Raw genomic sequence first — 17,981 nt, 5'->3', positions numbered from 1 at the left:
TAAGTTCCTGTTAAGTTGGAAGGTAAACCTGCATGGGAATCAGGTAACCATACTTAAATCACCGTTTTTTGGAACCTTTCAGCTTTATTTACTTTTGAAAGGCAAGCACAGGTGACTCCATCTGGAATCTGACAGTGTTTATCTGATCAGTGTTTTTCTAACTGTCTCTGCATGGTCCTTCAGCATCAACATCAACTTTATAGATCTCTCTTTATTGTTGGAAAAAAATGTCTCAGTTGACATTTTTGTTTGTTGCTGGGGTGGCACATCCCAATTGATCTGATCCATATTGAAAAGGAATGACCGATAGGTCAGGTGGGAGTTTGTGTCAATAAAATACCCTTTTGGTTAAATTTAAGCAACAAAGGAATCAATAGAAGTAGTTCCCAAGCAGGGTTTACCTGGAACCCATTAAAATGGAAAAGTTCAGTTTGACAATTTATAAGAAGCATTTCTCTCTGGGCCTGCTTATAAATGTTCCATAAGAACAAATCTGCAATGACAAAAGGCTTAAGAGTAGTCATACTGAAAGTTTAAAATGGTAACTGACTAACACTTTAGTTATTTCCATTGCATGCAGAATCTCTGGATACTAATTAGCATTGATGACATTGTAGATGCCATTAAGTTCTACTTATTCCAATTAGGAACACAGGAACATAAGCCTGCTTCTTGCGGTAATATTAATTTAGAAGGTACCTGCTTAGTGTAGTGCCTTCTTCAGCTTTGCATACTAAGGCTTCTGTACTTGGGGAACAGATATATCAAACAAATGCAAGACAAATAACAACCACCAGTCTTGTACTTTTGTACACTTAGTTTCAAGGTATTCATTTAAAAGATCTTGACATCAATAGATTAGCTTTGAATGTTTGAATAATTTTATTCATTGAAGATTGTTTTTACAGTCTAATCATACTGATAAAAAGCAATTTTGAATGCTACCTAGATTTAGTGATAATTTAATACTTTTGATGTTTTATTCTCCCTAATGAAATTTCTTATCAAATATAGTTCTAGAAAATGTTTATATCAAAACAGCTTTATGAAGATGAAATGTTGATTTCTAGGTGCTTATTTAAAGATTAAATTATATTGTGATTTGTAGTACCTTATAAATATTAATATATTTTTAAATATCAGTTAATATTATCAGTAAACATTATTAAATTCAGTACAAGTACAATGAAATGATTGAAGTCATTGCTGCAGTTTGCATTCTCGAATACTTTTCTAGAAAAAACTTTTTGTGCTTGTCCTGGGGCTTAAACTCAGGGCCTGGGCGCTGTCCCTGAGCTTCTTTGCACAAGGCTAGTGCTCTACCACTTGAGCCACAGCTACACACGGACTTTTTTGAGATAAGTGTCTCATGGACTTTTCTGCCTGGGGGAGCTTGGAATTGCAATTCTCAGATCTCAGCCTCCTGAGTAGCTAGGATTACAAGTGGAGCCACCAACATGTGGCAGCTAGAAATTGGAAAACAAATCTTAAATTGCATCCTTAAAGCCTTTTCAGGTTAGATACAAAGCCTTATCTTAATCCCAAAAGATTTTTACATAATTTTTTTCTACCTTGAGGTCCCTAAAATATAGGTCTATGAAGAATAACCTTTTTATTTATCTCTAAGGCTGGAAACTCCATAAACCAGATAGATATCTGACCAACTTTCCTTCACAGGCTTTTAAGCATTGGCCCCATAAAATTATCCTGGTTCTCTAAAGTGCCTGGTTATATCTGATATATTGAGAAAACATGATCTCCCTGGCAAGTCTTGGTCACATAACCAGTTTTCTATATAAATAACATTGTTTTTAAATTAAATAAAATACTCTCTGTGTCCAGGAATAAGAGCAGTTGTAAGGTAGTTTTTTGTAATGCAGTAATGATTAAATACATTTGTTAAAATCCATACACTGTAAATAACCACATTTTAAGACCTCATTTGCTATTTGAGTTTAAAACTGTCCTTTTTTCCCCTTTGGCTTAAGTTAATTCCCCAATGCCCATATTTGCTTTAACCCAATTGAGGTACCATTCTTTTAAAGTGGTAGAACTTTTATGCATTAAAAATAACATAACATATTGAAAATGCTTACACACACATACACACAATATATTTTTATTAGATTTTAGGTGCTTATAAAAGTTGAGCTAAAGAAATTAATATTAGCTATAATAATTAGTTGTTTTCTTGAATTCTAGGGGCAAATGTAGTCTGCCCAATGCTTGACAGACCAATGCACAAAAGCAACACCTATAATTAAGTGTATTAATTTAGAGTATCTGAGATAGAGTTTTAGCCATAGATTATCAGTTTTCCTTGTGGGGGAAGTGACAAGATGGGACAAAATGTTTACTCTCCTAACACCATCATGGCAAAGATAGCTGCATTCTGTCATTTCCAACCAGTCTATGACTGCAGGTTTTTTTTAAGGACTCATCGAGGGATTACATGTAGGATATTACTCACAACATAAAAGCACAGAACAAACATGTAACACACAGAAAATTGGAAATTTCTTTTTCCCCCTTGGGCCCTAAAGGATGAAATTAAGATAAGAGGCTCTCTCAAACCTAGAGAGAACTAGATTTTGAAGGATATGACAGACTTACCTTACCTACAATACCTATCCAGAGAGTTAGAACAATAAAACAAAGGGATGATTTTTTTAATTTTTTAAAAAACAGGAGAGAATTCTTTTGCCTTTGTGGAGTGCGGACTGGCAGCAAGAAAACATATGAAGGAAAATAAAGCTTGAAAGTCCACATTCCAAAGCATATGAGCCTCATGTTTTATTAAGAGACTAATGCAGATCCAATGTGTATCAATACACATCCAGTCCTGTTGGATATTGAGGCAGAATTAAAGAGTCAACCAAAATAGCCCTAATAAGGCTGGAAATCTGGGTGAGAAGATGGTAAAACAGGCAGCAGCTAGTAACACTGAAGGAAGGCAGGGTCAATATGTTTAATATCCATATCTAGCAGAGTTGCCTCAGCATAATATTGGTTGAGAAAAAAAAACTATGCAGAATTCAAGCAGAGAAAAGTATTTTCAGAGCAGAGCAAACAGTGGTGTCCTCAATCCAAACACAGGTAGGAAAAAAAAATTCTTCTTTCCATAGAAATAAGCATATTGGACTAGTTTTAATTGTGGTAAGGGAGAAAAGAATAAAGTATTAAGTGCTAGGTAAATCATAAGACTGAGTGAAATGAAGAAAAAATTATAGACACAGAGAAATCAGAGCATTTAGAAGAAGAATAGGAGGTGAGGCTGGGGCTGAGGAGGAGGGCAAGGAGGAGTAAAAACTTTGAGATACATGTGAGGAGGCTAGGGAAGAGGGATTGATCATTGGAAGTAAGGAGAGGGAGAGGTCAGTCCCAAATGGCGGAGGGAAGCCAGGAGGGAGAGCTCTGTAGGATAAAAGCTTGGAACCATAGGACTTTAGACACTGGCCAGCTCTCTGGAGGAAGTTACTAGATCGGAAAGGATTTGGAAATCCAAGATGCAAGTTGGCCATTTCTGAGTCATTGTTTGGGGCCAGATGTTATGTAAGAAATTTTAGAGGCCATAGTAGTGGCAAGGAAAGTTGAGAATCCAGGTGCCAATGGCTCATGTCTGTACTCCTAGCTATTCAGGAGGCTGAGGTCTGACTAATGTGGTTGGAAGCCAGCCTGGGAAGGAAAAAGTCCATGAGACTCTTATCTCTAATTAACCACCAGAAAACTGGAATCAGAACAGTGGCTCAAAGTGGTAGAGAGCTAGCATTAAGCAAAAAAGCCCAGGTATAGTACCTGGGCCTTGAGTTCAAGCCCCACAAAAAGAAAAAAAATAAAGTTTGGGAATGTGAAGAACATGAATCCATTTTCCAGATGTCCATGAGGAAGAAATTCACAGCCAGAAAGTCCCTGAGTCTCAGTCAGATGACCCTGAGTTGAAACAGAGAGAAGACCTTCCCACTCAGCCTTCCCAGGGAAAGGGGGAACAGTGGAAACAGAGACTAAATGTTAAGGTTGAGGGTCTGAAGATGTGTCCAGTGTAGTGTGCAGAGGAAAATAAGCAAGTGGGCCCTCTGAACAGAATTATTTGGAGAAAGGAAAAAGTTTAAGGAGTGTAGAAAGGGGATTGTGTGGGTTTGGAAATAGTCAGAGGGAGTAAGGGTCAACAGTCTATTTCCTAAGACCCATAAGGCAAGTCTTTTTAATTCCTCAACCAGCCATGGGAAAAGGAGGGAGTAAAGAATCTTCGCACCTCAGAACCCTGAAATCTCTTAGCATACATACAGCAGGTCAGTAAAAGTTCGCAACCATGTATAGGGACAAAGTTTCCTAACTGCTTATGAACTATATGTGTATCTCCAGGGCTAATTTGGAAGAATTGGCTCAACTTTTCTCTTGGGTCTCCTAGGACTACCTATGACCTCTATGAGGATTTAAAGGGCCAAGTTTCACCTTGAGCTCTCTCCTGGGTGTCAGCACCAAATGTTAGGAAAGCAGAGTAGAATAGACATTAAAACAATAGAGATGAACTCAGTGAGGTTTATTTGGCATAAGCTGAGAGGGAGCCTCTCCACCTCTTAGAGGCTGAGGGGTTTTTAAAGAATGTATGGGGAAATGAGGCCAGGTGCAGTATAAGGCAGGGACAGGATCAGGGATCTGAAATTTGCAGTTTGGTTGTTGGGCTGGGGACCAAGGTGAGAGATTTGGTTTAACAACACCTAATAGCCAAATGGGATTTTTTTTCCCCAAAATGGTGGTCCTGATTGATTTCCTTCCTTCTTTCCTCCTTCCCTTCCTTTTTCCCTTCCTTCTTTCCTCCTTCTCTCCCTCCCTTTCTTCCTTCCTTCTTTCCACTTGCTTGTTTTGTTCTCTCTTAATTTTTTCTGCTCAAGGCTGGGGCTCTACCACTTGTACTATACCTCTGCTTCTGGCTTTTCACTGGCTTGTTGAAAAGAAAGCCAGCCAAAGCTGGCTTTGAACCATGATCTTCAAATTTCAGCCTTCTGAGTAGCTAAGATTACAGTCATGAGCTGCCAGTGTCCAGCTCTTTTTAATTCATACAGGCAGCTTGGTGCATTTGGAAGAAGCCCACTTACATTTATGGGCCTGTTTAGTAATACTATTTCTAATTTATAAACAAGGAAACTGATACTCACAGGTTACAATTTTACTAAAGAACTCATCTCTTACAAATAAGGCAGTCAGAATTAGAAACTATATCTTGTCAGGAAAAGCTCTTTATGAGTGGAATGTCCTTTTCATTTTTTTTGATGCTTATCTGCATACATGGGTCTATTCTAGCATATCCCTAGTCATCCTGATGGGGAACATTTGGCAAGTGCTTGTAATGTGCCAGGTTTTGCTATACATAATTTAACTTGCCTCCTTCTCCAAATTGCCTAGGTGCAGATACCTTACTCATCCCCACTTGTACCTTGTGGAGTACTGGGAATTTCTCCAAGCTCTCCAAACTGAGCAGGGCAGAGTTAAGCTTTGAACCTATGATCTATATACCAGAGCATGAAACATCACAGATGGTGATTTTATTTTTTTGCTCTGGGGTATCTGCCCTCACCTTCCCTTTTTCCTCCACACCTCTAATTGCTAAGGACATATTATTTCTTTTTTTTGGGGGGGGGGGTCCGATCATGGGGCTTGAACTCTGGGCCTGGGCGCTGTCCCTCAGCTCTTCAGCTCAAGGCTAACACTCTACCACTTGAGCCACAGCACCACTTCCGGCTTTTTTTTCTGCTTATGTGGTGCTGAGGAATCGAACCCAGGGCCTCATGCATGCAAGGCAAGAGCTCTACCACTGAGCCACCTTCCCAGCCCCTTTTCTTCCTGTTTTTTTTTTTTTTGTTTGTTTGTTTCCTTTTTTTTGGTTCCCTGTAGGGCTTGAACTCTGGGACTGGGCGCTGTCTCTCAGCTCTTCAGCTCAAGGCTAGTGCTCTATCACTTGAGCCACAGCACCACTTCCAGCTTTTTCTGTTTATGTAGTGTTGAGGAATCAAACCCAGGGCCTCATGCCTGTGAGGCAAGCATTCTATCACTGAGCGGCCTTCCCAGCCCAACATAATTTCTTGTACTTACTTGTTCTAATTTGACTATGAGCACCTTAAGAGCAGGTCCATCTCTTAGGTAAGGTTTGACTGCTACTGGTTGGCATAAAGCCTAACCCTAATGTAAGAAACCCTGGGCACCAGTGGCTGATGCCTGTAATTCCTAGCTAATCAGGAGGAAGGGATCTGAGGATCACAGTTCAAAACCAGCCAAGAAAGTCTATGAGAATTTTTATCTCCAATTAACCACCAAAAAACCAGGAGTGTAGCTGTGGCTCAAGTAGCCTTGAGTGAAAAATCTAAGAGACAGTGTCTTGTCCTGAATTCAAGCCCCAGTAACAGATCAACACAATAAAATGATGATGTAACTTAAAAGTGAGGGACAATCCCTTCCTGCTCCACTGTCCTAACTCCTCTCCATGCCGCCTCCCCACCCCCGGGAAGTTGTAAAGTTGATTTTCAACATAGTGTCTTGTATATCTCATTGTTACAATGGGTCAACCTATATCCTTATTTCAGCATTTTGTTATTTCCTTTTCCCTCCCCAAATTAGAAAAATGTAAAAAAGATTCAGGGCACTGGAATCAAATACAGTGAAAACAGGGGTTATACCATGGGGGAAGAACACACAAAAGAAACAAAAAAAATCACATGGTACATTATAAATATATTAAAAACAACAGCAAGAAAGATAAAACTACTTGTGTCTCTATCTTGGGGTTCATTTTGCTTAGCATCATCTTATAAAACAATTGTTTTAAAAACCTCTCCCTTTGACTGATTTTGTTTTTGTTGTTGTTTGTTTTTCCTTTAGTAATTCTCCAGGGACATTTGGAGATGTAGAGTCTCCACTCGCCATGATGATTTGTCATTGTTAACATGAACAAATTGGAGAAATTACAACCCTCCAATGTGCAAGACAGGTTTGTGACTTAGTCCCATATAACCAAGAATTTTCCTACTATAAATGTTTATAGTGCTCCCATTTGAAACAGATTGTTGGATCTATAAATTTGAACCTAAAGAATGATTTCAAAGTATTAAAAAAAACCCTGATATTCCACATTGCTTAATGATAGATGTTGAACAATCCCAAAGTACTATGAGAAAGAAAAGAAAAGAAAAAAGAAACCAAGATAGAGACCACATGCATTAATATATTGCTTGGTAAAGTTCTGATGCTGTCTCATGGGATGGATTTCTCGACCCATTAAAGAATGAAAGGGCAGGGAAATGCTTAAGGTTAACTGAGTAATTTTTTTTTTTCGGTTGTGGGGCTTAAACTCAAGGCCTGGGCACTGTCCCTCAGCTCTTTAGCTCAAGGCTAGTGATCTACCACTTGAGTCACAGCACCACTTCCGATTTTCTGGTGATTAATTAGGGATAAGTATCTCATGGACTTTCCTGCCTGGGCTGGCTTTGAACCGCGATTCTTAGATCTAAGCCTCCTGGGTAGCTAGGATTACAGCTGTGAGCCACCGGCGCCCGGGTAAACTGAGTAATTTTTTTTGAAGTTGAAAGAAAAGCTGAGAAAGTAGTGGGTCACTTCATTTGAAGATGGGCCTAAAAATGAGTCCAATGGAGTCCTCTCAGAGAGCACTTTTATAATAGGAGTTCATCCCATATTTCCTGCCCAGGGCTTTGAGCTGATTGCTTGATATGCCCATTCTGGTTCTTTCCACTGGTTGAGCAGGCACCTAGGAAGGGCATTTGAACAGAAATCTGAGGCATTATTGAAACAAGACGCACCACGATGGGTCACATGTTATCCGCCGTGTGTTTTGTTCACTAACTTTTTATTTCTGTCTACTTAACGGTTCCCTTTCCTCCCCTCACTTCAATCTTGTTTCACTTTCTCCTCAAAATGAGTGGACTTGGAACAGTGTTGAAGAGGTATAATCTTAAAAACCTATACAATGCTAGGTTGGGAATGGTGATCCTTCTGGATTGTGAAAACTGCCCTCTAATTAAAGTTTGTCTTTTTCAGTCCATAGTTATATTTGTATTTAAGGAAGTCTGAGATTCTCAAACAGCTTTAAGTTCTGAAAGATATTTTTGCAATATTAGTCAATAAATGAGCCAGGCACCCATAGCTCATGGCTATAATACTAGCTACTCAGGAGGCTGAGACTTGACTGTGGCAATTTTTAGCCAGTCTAGGCAAACTCCAATTAACCAGCCTAAAGTCTGAACTGGAGGGATGGCTCAAGTGGTAGAGTGCCAGCCTTGAGTGAAAAGTTTGAGAATGTGAGGCCCTAGGTTCAAACCTCAGTACCAGAAAAAAAAAGACTCCAAAAAGACAACAGAAACAAAAAGAGTATATGATCTTGGAATGAAAGTCAGGAATAGGCATGTTCACTGTGCTTTGTCCCCCATCCCTACCCCTAGCCTGGCCTCCTTGGTTCCATAAACATTGTGGAACTAACTGGAAAGGACATAGTTTTATTCACTTGGGGAAACTTGTGTGCTTTAAGGCAAGGGAAGAAAGGCACTTGCTCTTTCTCAGATTCCTCCTCTTCTTTGAGATGCATTTTTTTTTTTTTTTTTGGTGGTGCTGGGAATTGAATTCAAGAGTTCTCACATGTTCGGCAAGTACTCTATCCCTGAGCCACACCCTAGCCTTCATCCTCCCTCCTTTGCGATCCAATCCATTACTGAGTGATGTCATGGGGTGAGGGGGCCAACATGTGGCCCACAGGAGCTGTTTTTGATAGCCATGCTGTAGCTAAAAGAAAACTCCTCCACCCATTGTTATTTCCAGCCTTGAAAAAATATTTCCTGTTATTTACAATCCTATAGAGACAGAAGCAATAGAGAATAGGGCAATAGAGATTTCCTCAGAGCTGCTCCCACCATACAAGCCATGGAGAAAGTAAAATTTAAAAAAAAAATCCAAGCTAGGAGGGGGGCGGGCAGGGTACAGGTGGTCTCACATCTGTAATCATAGTTACTCTGGGGGCTGAGATCTAAGGATCTCATTTCAAAGTCAGCTCAGGCAGGAAAGCCCATGGGGCACTAATCTTCAATTGACCAGCAAAAGAAGCCAGAAGGAGAGCTGTGGCTCATGAAGTATAGTGCTAGCCTTGAGCAAAAAAAATCAAAGGAGAATGAAAAGCTCTGAGTTCAAGCTCCAGTTTCAGCAAAAAGTAAGATAGAGAGGGGGGAGGCAAGGAGGGGGGAGAAAGGGAGGAAGAGAGGAAATTTGGAGCACACAGCTCCAAATCCTGCCAGCCACACTTACTCTGTAATCATTCCTGCAAACATCTCAGTCTCTTCTTCTGTATTCTCAACTACTAAGAGTAGTTCAAACACCCTAGCCTCATGTCAAGTGTATTCTGGATATGCTGAATCATCCATTGATGGTTGGGACAAAGAAACACAATGACAGGCCTTTATCAATTTTTATGATAATTTATTGACAATGAAACTAGAGAAAAGCAATACGTAATTAGATTTTTTTCCCTAATAGACAATAACAAAGGAAAAGAAACTCTCCTAGAAAGAAGCTGGGAGTTCAATGTAGCCTATGTCTCTGAGTCCTCAAAGCTCAGTGCACCTCTCTCTCAGAACAAGACATCTGGAGTATTTCCGGAAGTGTAGGGAGAAAGCTATGAATGAGGCCAGTGAAGCTATAATTTTGCAGCATTTCTTGCCGCATTATTCTGCTTCCAGCCTTTACACACACCATGTATTTCTTGGCTTCCTCGCTCAGCTGAGGTACCCTGGTCCAAGTGAACTGAGGGCATAGTTCTAAAAGCTGCCCTTGAGACAGGGGTAGTGGCAGAGTCCACAGGAAATGAAGAAAACTGATAGGCCCAACCCTCTGAGTTCCAGGCTGTGGCCTGAAATCAGGACACTCTACTCTGGAGGACAAGAGCTACTTTGTAAAGAGCAACCTAAGTACCCGCAGCCCAGAAGGCTCTGTGCCTAAGCTCAGCCAAGCCCTGAAACTTCATTTTCCATAAACAAGCCTCAGCCAGGGAGACATAACTCTCTTCAGACTGTGTATGACTTCATAGATTGGGCATGTGACAGCGCCCAGATGCATGATCTCCCTGGTCCTGCTCTCCGGAGTTGGGAGGGGGATGGGGCAGAGCTTCTGGTTTGATTTGGTGTTAGCAGAAATGTCACTTATCACAAAGGAGGTTTCTGTCTGACATTTCCATCTCTGTACTCTCTGAGGTCATTTTTGGGGTGGCTCCTGTCCCACTTTCCCTCCCTGAAGAATTCAGATCTCTAGTTCCTTTTCCGGTAGTATTTTGTTATGTTTTTTATTGCCTATTCAGTCTCTTGGATACTTTTATGTATAAAGGGCCTGATGTTCCCATAACTTGGCTTTTTAAAAAATTTTATTTTACTGTAAAGATGCTGTAAAGAGGGGTTAGAGTTACATGAGTAAGGTAATGAGTACATTTCTTGTCAAGCATTGTTACCTCCTCTTTTGTTGTTTTCCCACTATTCTTTGCTTCCCCCACCTCCCCCAATCCTCTCCCTCCCCCCAAATTGTCAAGTTCATTTCCAACATACTGTCTTGTGAGTATGAATTTTGCATTGGGTCATCCTATGTCCTTGTTTCAGCATTTTGTTATTCCATAACTTGTTATTTTTAAGAAATAACTTCACTGAATTCAGGATGCTGATATCTAAGGATCAGAGCTTGAAGCCAGTCTGAACAGACAAATCCCACTCTTCAATTAACTAGCAAAAAGTCAGAAATGGAGATGCGCCTTAAGGAGCAGAGCAACATCCTTGGGTAAGAAAGCCAAATGAGAGTGCACTGGCACTGAGTTCAAAAGCCCAGGACTGGGGGGAAATAAAGAATAATAAGAGTAATAATAATGGCAACAGATTCATTGCAATCTTTATAATGTAAAGACCAGTAAAGCAAGTTTATTTCCTTACTAACCATGATTCATACCCCATGGCATTTCTTCCCCCTCCTTAATGCTGGAGAGAAGGTAGGTGATCAGAAGCCAGATCAGCTGAAAAGAATGAGCTTCATAGGGTGTCTGAAGCAAAACAGGCAAGAAAAAACAAAACCCTGCTCTAATGTTTTATGTCACTTACCTTGTTGTTGTTTTTTAATTGTTTTAGGTGATTTCAGACAGGTGGCAGAAGTGAGTTCTCCTGCCAGCTGCCAGCCTCTGGGACAGCTGCAAGCCCACAGCGAGCTGGTCTGCTAAGGTTCTGGTAACAACTATATGCACGCACCTTCTCAAGTCTTCAGACCATACTAAATTTCAGTTCCTCTATTTTAGTGTTTCCATAAATACCTCCGTTTTTCTGTGCCATTTCAATTCTCCGTTAAAGCACAGCACACAGAAGTAAAGTGAAATGCTCCTGTGGAGGATTTCCTGTATGAACACAAGCAGGTGTGTACATCTCACATTTCCAACACCCATCACTTTCCCTCAAGCTTATCCAGAATCCAGAAATGGCCAAATATCTGAAGTGATCCTTGTATTGCTTTGCCTGTTGTCTTATTCAATGTGGAGTCTTCCAGCTCTGCTTTCTTTTATTCAACATAACGCTGTGACAGTCATACATTTGTTGTATTAGCAGTTAGAATGTTCCATTTCATTTCTGTGCAGTAATCCTAATTTATAAATGCAACATAAAAGAATCAATTATGCGGGTTGGGAATGTGGTTTGGTGGTAGAGTGCTTGCCTAGCTTGCATGAAGCCTTGGATTTGATTCCTCAGTACCACATATACAGAAAAAGTGTATGCTGTGGCTCAAGTGGTAGAGTGCTAGCATTGCAAAAAAGAAGTTCAAGGACAGTGCTCAGGCCCTGAGTTCAAGCCTAAGACTGGCAAAAAAAAAGAATCAATTATATTCTTTTCAATGAATACTTAGGAACACTTTGGCCATGCGTGCGTGCGTGCGTGCGTGTGTGCGTGCGTGCGTGCGTGTGTGTGTGTGTGTGTGTGTGTGTGTGTGTGTGTGTGTACTGGGGCTTGAACTCAGGTCTTTGTGCTTTTACAAGATGCTCCACTATTATGTCTGGTACTCTACTTTTCAAACTACACCTTTGTTTTTGATTTGCTGATTAATTGGAGATAAACATCATGTGCATTTGTCTACCTGAGTTAGCTTTGAATCAGAATCCTCAGATCTCAACCTCTTGAGTAATTAGGATTATATGAGTCACTAATTGTCTGCTGGCTTGGCTTTTGATAATAGAAAATTTAGTCACCATAGTTACAGGATATCATATCATCCATGAGTGCATCAAAAATATGGAGACTTTTAAACGTGCTATCACATTCTTAGCTTTGTGTCTCAGGCAAGTTAATTAATCTGAACTTATCTTACATATCTGTAATGAGGAATACATAGGATACCCTATTTGCAAGGTAAAAGCACAATAAAAGTTTGTTATAATGATTATTTTATCACTAGGGTCAAATTAGTTGTTAAAACAATAAATGCTGGCATGTAGGTGGGGGAGAAGGAAACTTATTGCATTGTTGATGGAAAAGTAAACTAGTACAACCATTCTGGACAGCAGCTTAGAGATGCTTGAAAAACCTAAACATAGATTTTCTCTACAACCCAGCCATTCCACTCCTGTTCATCTAACTAGAACATCATGAGCCAGGATACCAAAAAGACACCTGCACATCCATGCTCATTGCTGCACTATTCCTAATAGCCCAGATGCCCTTCAGTAGATGAGTGGATCTTTTGCACAGCCATTAGAAAGAATAATATTATGTCATTTGCAGGGAAATGGATGGAACTAGACCAAATTCTGTGAACTGAGGTAAGCCAAGCTCAGAGAGACAAATGGCTCATGTTCTCTCTCATATGTGGAAGTTAGATCTAAAATACAGTGGAATATGATAAATTATAAAGGATTCTAGACACTCACACATGGTTAGGCCAAAAAGAGGATACTCTTGGGAGAGAAACACCAAGAAGCACTACCTATGTGTCTCTTTATATTTATATGAAAAAAACATCTAAATGATCCCCAAGATATAGAAATAAGAAATCTCTTCATTTTATTTTATCTGTCTGAAGGCTCTTTTTTCTTATGTATGGCTTTGCATGTATATCTTTGGGAGGGTAATGAGGGAGTAAAGAAGTTGAGGGAAAAAGGTTAAAAAGTGCAGCAGTGGAGTTCACTGGACACTGTGATGAAAGCAAACTATACGATGACTCATGGGTGGAGATGGGAGGGAGAGACTGGAGAGGGTGAGGAAGATGACGCCATATGAAAGGAATTGCACTTTCATTACTCAGCTCACGTAATTGTCATCCCTCTGTACATCACATGTGTAATCACAATCAAGAACATTTTTTAAAATTACTTGTTAAAAATGACATAGAGAAAACATCTGCGTAATTAATGTCTCATTGTATCATTACAAAATGACAAGGATATCCCAACAAAAAAAATTTTTTTTTGGTTGGTCATGGGGCCTAAACTCTGGGCCTGGGCGCTGTCCCTCAGCTCTTCAACTCAAGGCTAGTGCTCTACCACTTGAGCCACAGCGCCACTTCCAGCTTTTTCTGCTTATGTGGTACTGAGGAATCAAACCCAAGGCCTCATGCATGCAAGGCAAACACTCTACCACTGAGTCATCTTCCCAGCCCCCCAATAAAAATTTTGAAACTGTCTTGGAAGGGTATCCTTAATTTCCGGCATTAGAAAAAAAATAATACTAGAATGAGGATCTAAGAGCTGGTTCTAAGGATAAGGATTCCAAGTATTTATATTATTCATAGACACACTAATTATTCATCCAACAAAGGATTTTGAAGAACTATATATTTCTAAGCCTATTTGCAGCAATAAATCATTATTTAGTTTAGTAATTACTGAAGGTAGCTTCCAGTAAGGGAAAGAAGCAAGTATAAAAGGTCAGTGAGAAATGAGTTTGGAATACTGAATAACAGTTCGCAACCTAGAATTTGTGAAGTATAGAAAAATGGGGGCTGAAAATTGTGATATGGCAAAGATTAGGAGTGGACACGGCCAAATCTTATGGATCTTATCATTCACTATTTCTGCCACATACCCCTGGATGGCCCCTGGATGTTAGAAGATGTATCTAAGGCTACCCAAAACCGAATTGAGCAGAACCATCTTTTCTATGTTTTACATATTACCTAACACTAATAATATATCTCAACTTCATTACCAAGTGCTAGAGTATGACTTAAATACTCGTGAGTTCAATTTAGTGAAAGACAAAGAAAATATACAATAAAGAGGCAAAATTATTAAAATTAACAAATTCTATAACTTCACAACTGGAATAATTTGGAAGAGCTATGAATCTTTGGAACATATGCCAAACACTATATGAAAATACATTTGACCGTTTTTAAGCTATACACCTTTAATTACAAAGCACATAGGTGACACAATAATTGCATAATGCTGAGGATCTGAGTATTGCTATTTAGCAACACAAAGTATTGTCAGAAGTAAGACTGAGGAAACTAGAACTTCAAGGTTCATATTTATATACCCATGAGAAAAATAGCACCATGGAAAACAGAACAGGAGCACCATCTCTGCACATGCTCAGCAATGTCCATTACACCATTGAATGTGTGATCTGAGAAAGTTACTTAACATTTCTGCCCAACACAACTCCTGCCTCTTCTGTAGAATAGAAATAACAGTTGCCATGGTCTTCATCCCTGCTACAACGCTTGTTCTCTTCAACTTCTGCCAGCTTGCTGCTGTTGGCTCATCCCTGTAAACCTGGCGCTTTAAAAGACTGAAAACTGAGAATGGTGGTTCAAAGCTAGCTGGGCAGATAAGTGTGTGAGATTCTTATTTCCAATTAACCAGTAAAAAGCCACAAGTGGGGGTATGATTCAAATGGTAGAACATCAGCCTTGAGTGGAAAAAGCTAATGGACAATACTCAAGCTTTGAGTTCAAGCCCCAGTACCTGCACGCGCACACACACACACACACACACACACACACACACACACACACACACACACACACACACACACACACACACACACACACTCCTCCCAAAGGAGAGGGGCAAGAGCTCATTTGGATGGTGACATGTATTTAGATAAGGCCAATAGACATGCTTTCCAGTAAAATGACTATCGCTGTGATATGATGATTACAACTCAACCAGGGACTCTGAATATTCAATTAAACACCCTTTGTTTTTTCCAATGCTTAGTAAAAGACCTTATTCTAGAGAGAGATGTAGGACTACATGCATGTGTGTTTCTGCTGCTCATGATGAATGCATAAAGTGACCCTTTGATTTCGTGTAGGGTGTAGTAGTTTCATTTAGCCTGAGCACAGGGAGCAATGATGCTTGTCATGATAACACGGATATTTCTAGTCTGCACGACAGATGGTTAATTGTTCTTGGATGAATTGGCTTTTGTGAATGAATGAATGAGTGTAATTTGCACTCCATAGGCACCATAAAATTAGAGCTCCAATCTTCTTAAATGAGGAATTGCTGCTGATAAATGCCTTGAATGGGGAGAGAGGTGTTTACCCTCAGCTGTCAGTCACATCTGCCTTTAGTTACTTCCAGAAAGGGAAAGTTGAACATGTTGGTGGAAAAGAAAGCCCTAAATGACAACAGTGACTCGTTTTAGACTGTCGTGTGTGGCCAGCCTTTAACTGCAGAGCTGTCACTGACCTTAGTAGAAAGCAAGAGACCTTGAGCGGTTAATTTTCTTCCTACAGCTTTTCAGATGAATGGCCCCATCTGCTCACAGGCCTAAGGACAGCCACAATAAGCTTCATCTGTTAGCCCCATACTTATTAATGGGAGGCTTTATTGTTGGATAACCTTCATTATGCATATTGTTTTGCTCCAGTATCTCTTATTATTAGTTATTTCAATTGTAACTTATTAAAGTTTATTTTATCCTAGTCATAGATGATTTATCCTAGTCTTTGATGATTTAAAGAGAACTAGGAGAATGATTGTTCTAAAATATGATAGGAAGGAAGACAAAGAATGATTAAGATTCCATCTAGACGACTCCTAAGTGGCAAGGTAAAGACAAACAAAATATACTGGTGGACAAAAGTGATTAGTTAGAAGGTAAATTAGGATAGTTCCTTAGGTGAAACAAAGTTCTATTTGCTGTTAATAGTGCAGTTCTTGAATAAATAATAGCAGTATCATTAATATCCTCAACATCGACCTTTGGGCAGGTATAACTGTGTTTCACAGGGAAAACTGGCAAAGCATAGCTTTCTACCAGCTGTCCTGTACCAGAAAAAGGGAGATAAGGGCAGACTGGTAATTAGCTATAATCTGTCTAGATTCAAGAGGAGTGATTTCCAATGGTCCATGGAGACAAGAGAAATTTGAGATCTCAAAGCCTATCAGTCACCAATTGGCATGTATAAGTGAGAAATGGAAAGGGCCAGGCAGTGATATAGCTCAGCATTTATTTGTTATTTATTTATTTAGTCATCCACCTATTTATTCATTTTTGATCTTTGAGAAAGGGTCTTTTTAGGTATCTCAGTCTAGCCTGGGACCTAGAATCTTCCTGCCTCAACCTTTCAAAGGCTGGGATTAAGGTATGTATACCCCATGCTTAACTATTTGCATGTTTTATAATATGGTCTTCCTTATAAAGTTGTATTGAAGAAAATATCTCACAGCTTAGGGAAACTTTAAAGTTAATCATCTCAAGGAATGTTTACAATAAAATCAAACATCTATTTTAAAAAGTCATTTATTGCTAGGTGCCCGTGGCTTATATCTATAATCCTAGCTATTCAGGAGTCTGAGATTTGAAGATTACAGTTGCTAGCCTGGACAGGAAAGTCCATGAAACTCTTGTCTTTAGCTTACTACCAGAAACCCAGAAGTGAAGATGTGGCTCATGTAGTTGAGAGCTAGCTGAAAAAGCTAAGGGAAATTGTCCAGGCCCTGATTCAAGACCCAAAACTGATATATATCCCTCCTCTAAAAAAAGAAGGTGGGGGGAAGGGGTCATGTATTATTTGTTACCCAAGGATCAATAAACTATCAGTAGATAGCTAATTCAAAAAATGGTACTTTCCTGCAAATATCTGGAATGCAGTTAATAAATGATTCCATTAAAATATAGATCCTTAATTTACTGGCTGACAGAATTGGAGGAATAAGTGCCATCTGTTCACACAGGCCAAGTAGTTTGGGATGTACACATGCCAAAGTGGAAATGGAACACCATTCTTCAAATAAAATCTCAGGAAAGGAATTATGGGATAGATCTAGAATGTTCTTTCATCCTTTTAATTACTTTTGAACTTATACTTGAGTCAAATAGAGTAAAATGCTTGACATAGATTAAATATAAAATTCCACTTGTCCCCTTTCCATCCCCTCCCCCTGTCTATCAGTTCTCATCTTCAATGTCCACCCTTCCCATTCCTTTAGCTGCTGGGTGCTCTTTTTTTTTTTCTTTGGTAAGTTGTGGGGCTCGAACTCTGGGCCAGGGCACTGTCCCTAAGCTCTTCAGCTCAAGGTGAGCACTCTACCACTTGAGCTACAGCGCCACTTCCGGTTTTCTGGTGGTTAATCTGAAGTAAGAATCTTGTGGACTTTCCTGCCTGGGCTGGCTTTGAACCAAAATCCTCAGATCTCATCCTCCCTAGTAGCAAGGATTACAGGGTGGGTCACCAGTGCCTGGAAGATGCTGGGTGCTTTGAGACTTATCACCACACCTAAACATCTAGATGACCAGTTAATTATTTTAGACTTTCCGATATGGAGAAAAGGATTCTGGCTTTCTTAATCTCATAATACAAACATGAACACTTCCTGTTCCCAAACCTCCAAATTTAATTATTTTATAGATGTTATTGTTTTTTAATGATTGGAAAAATGTCATTCATATCTGAGTCAGGTAGTTTATTCTGATTATTTTTCTGTACTCTAAACTCTTTTCTTTGGAATTGATGTTTAT

The sequence above is a fragment of the Dipodomys merriami genome, unplaced genomic scaffold (genome assembly GCF_024711535.1).
Source record: "Dipodomys merriami isolate MVZ:Mamm:240054 unplaced genomic scaffold, mDipMer1.0.p SCAF_7, whole genome shotgun sequence".
Lineage (NCBI taxonomy): Eukaryota > Metazoa > Chordata > Mammalia > Rodentia > Heteromyidae > Dipodomys > Dipodomys merriami.
The sequence above is the reverse complement of the archived record's forward strand: the minus strand, read 5'-3'. Positions refer to the sequence as shown.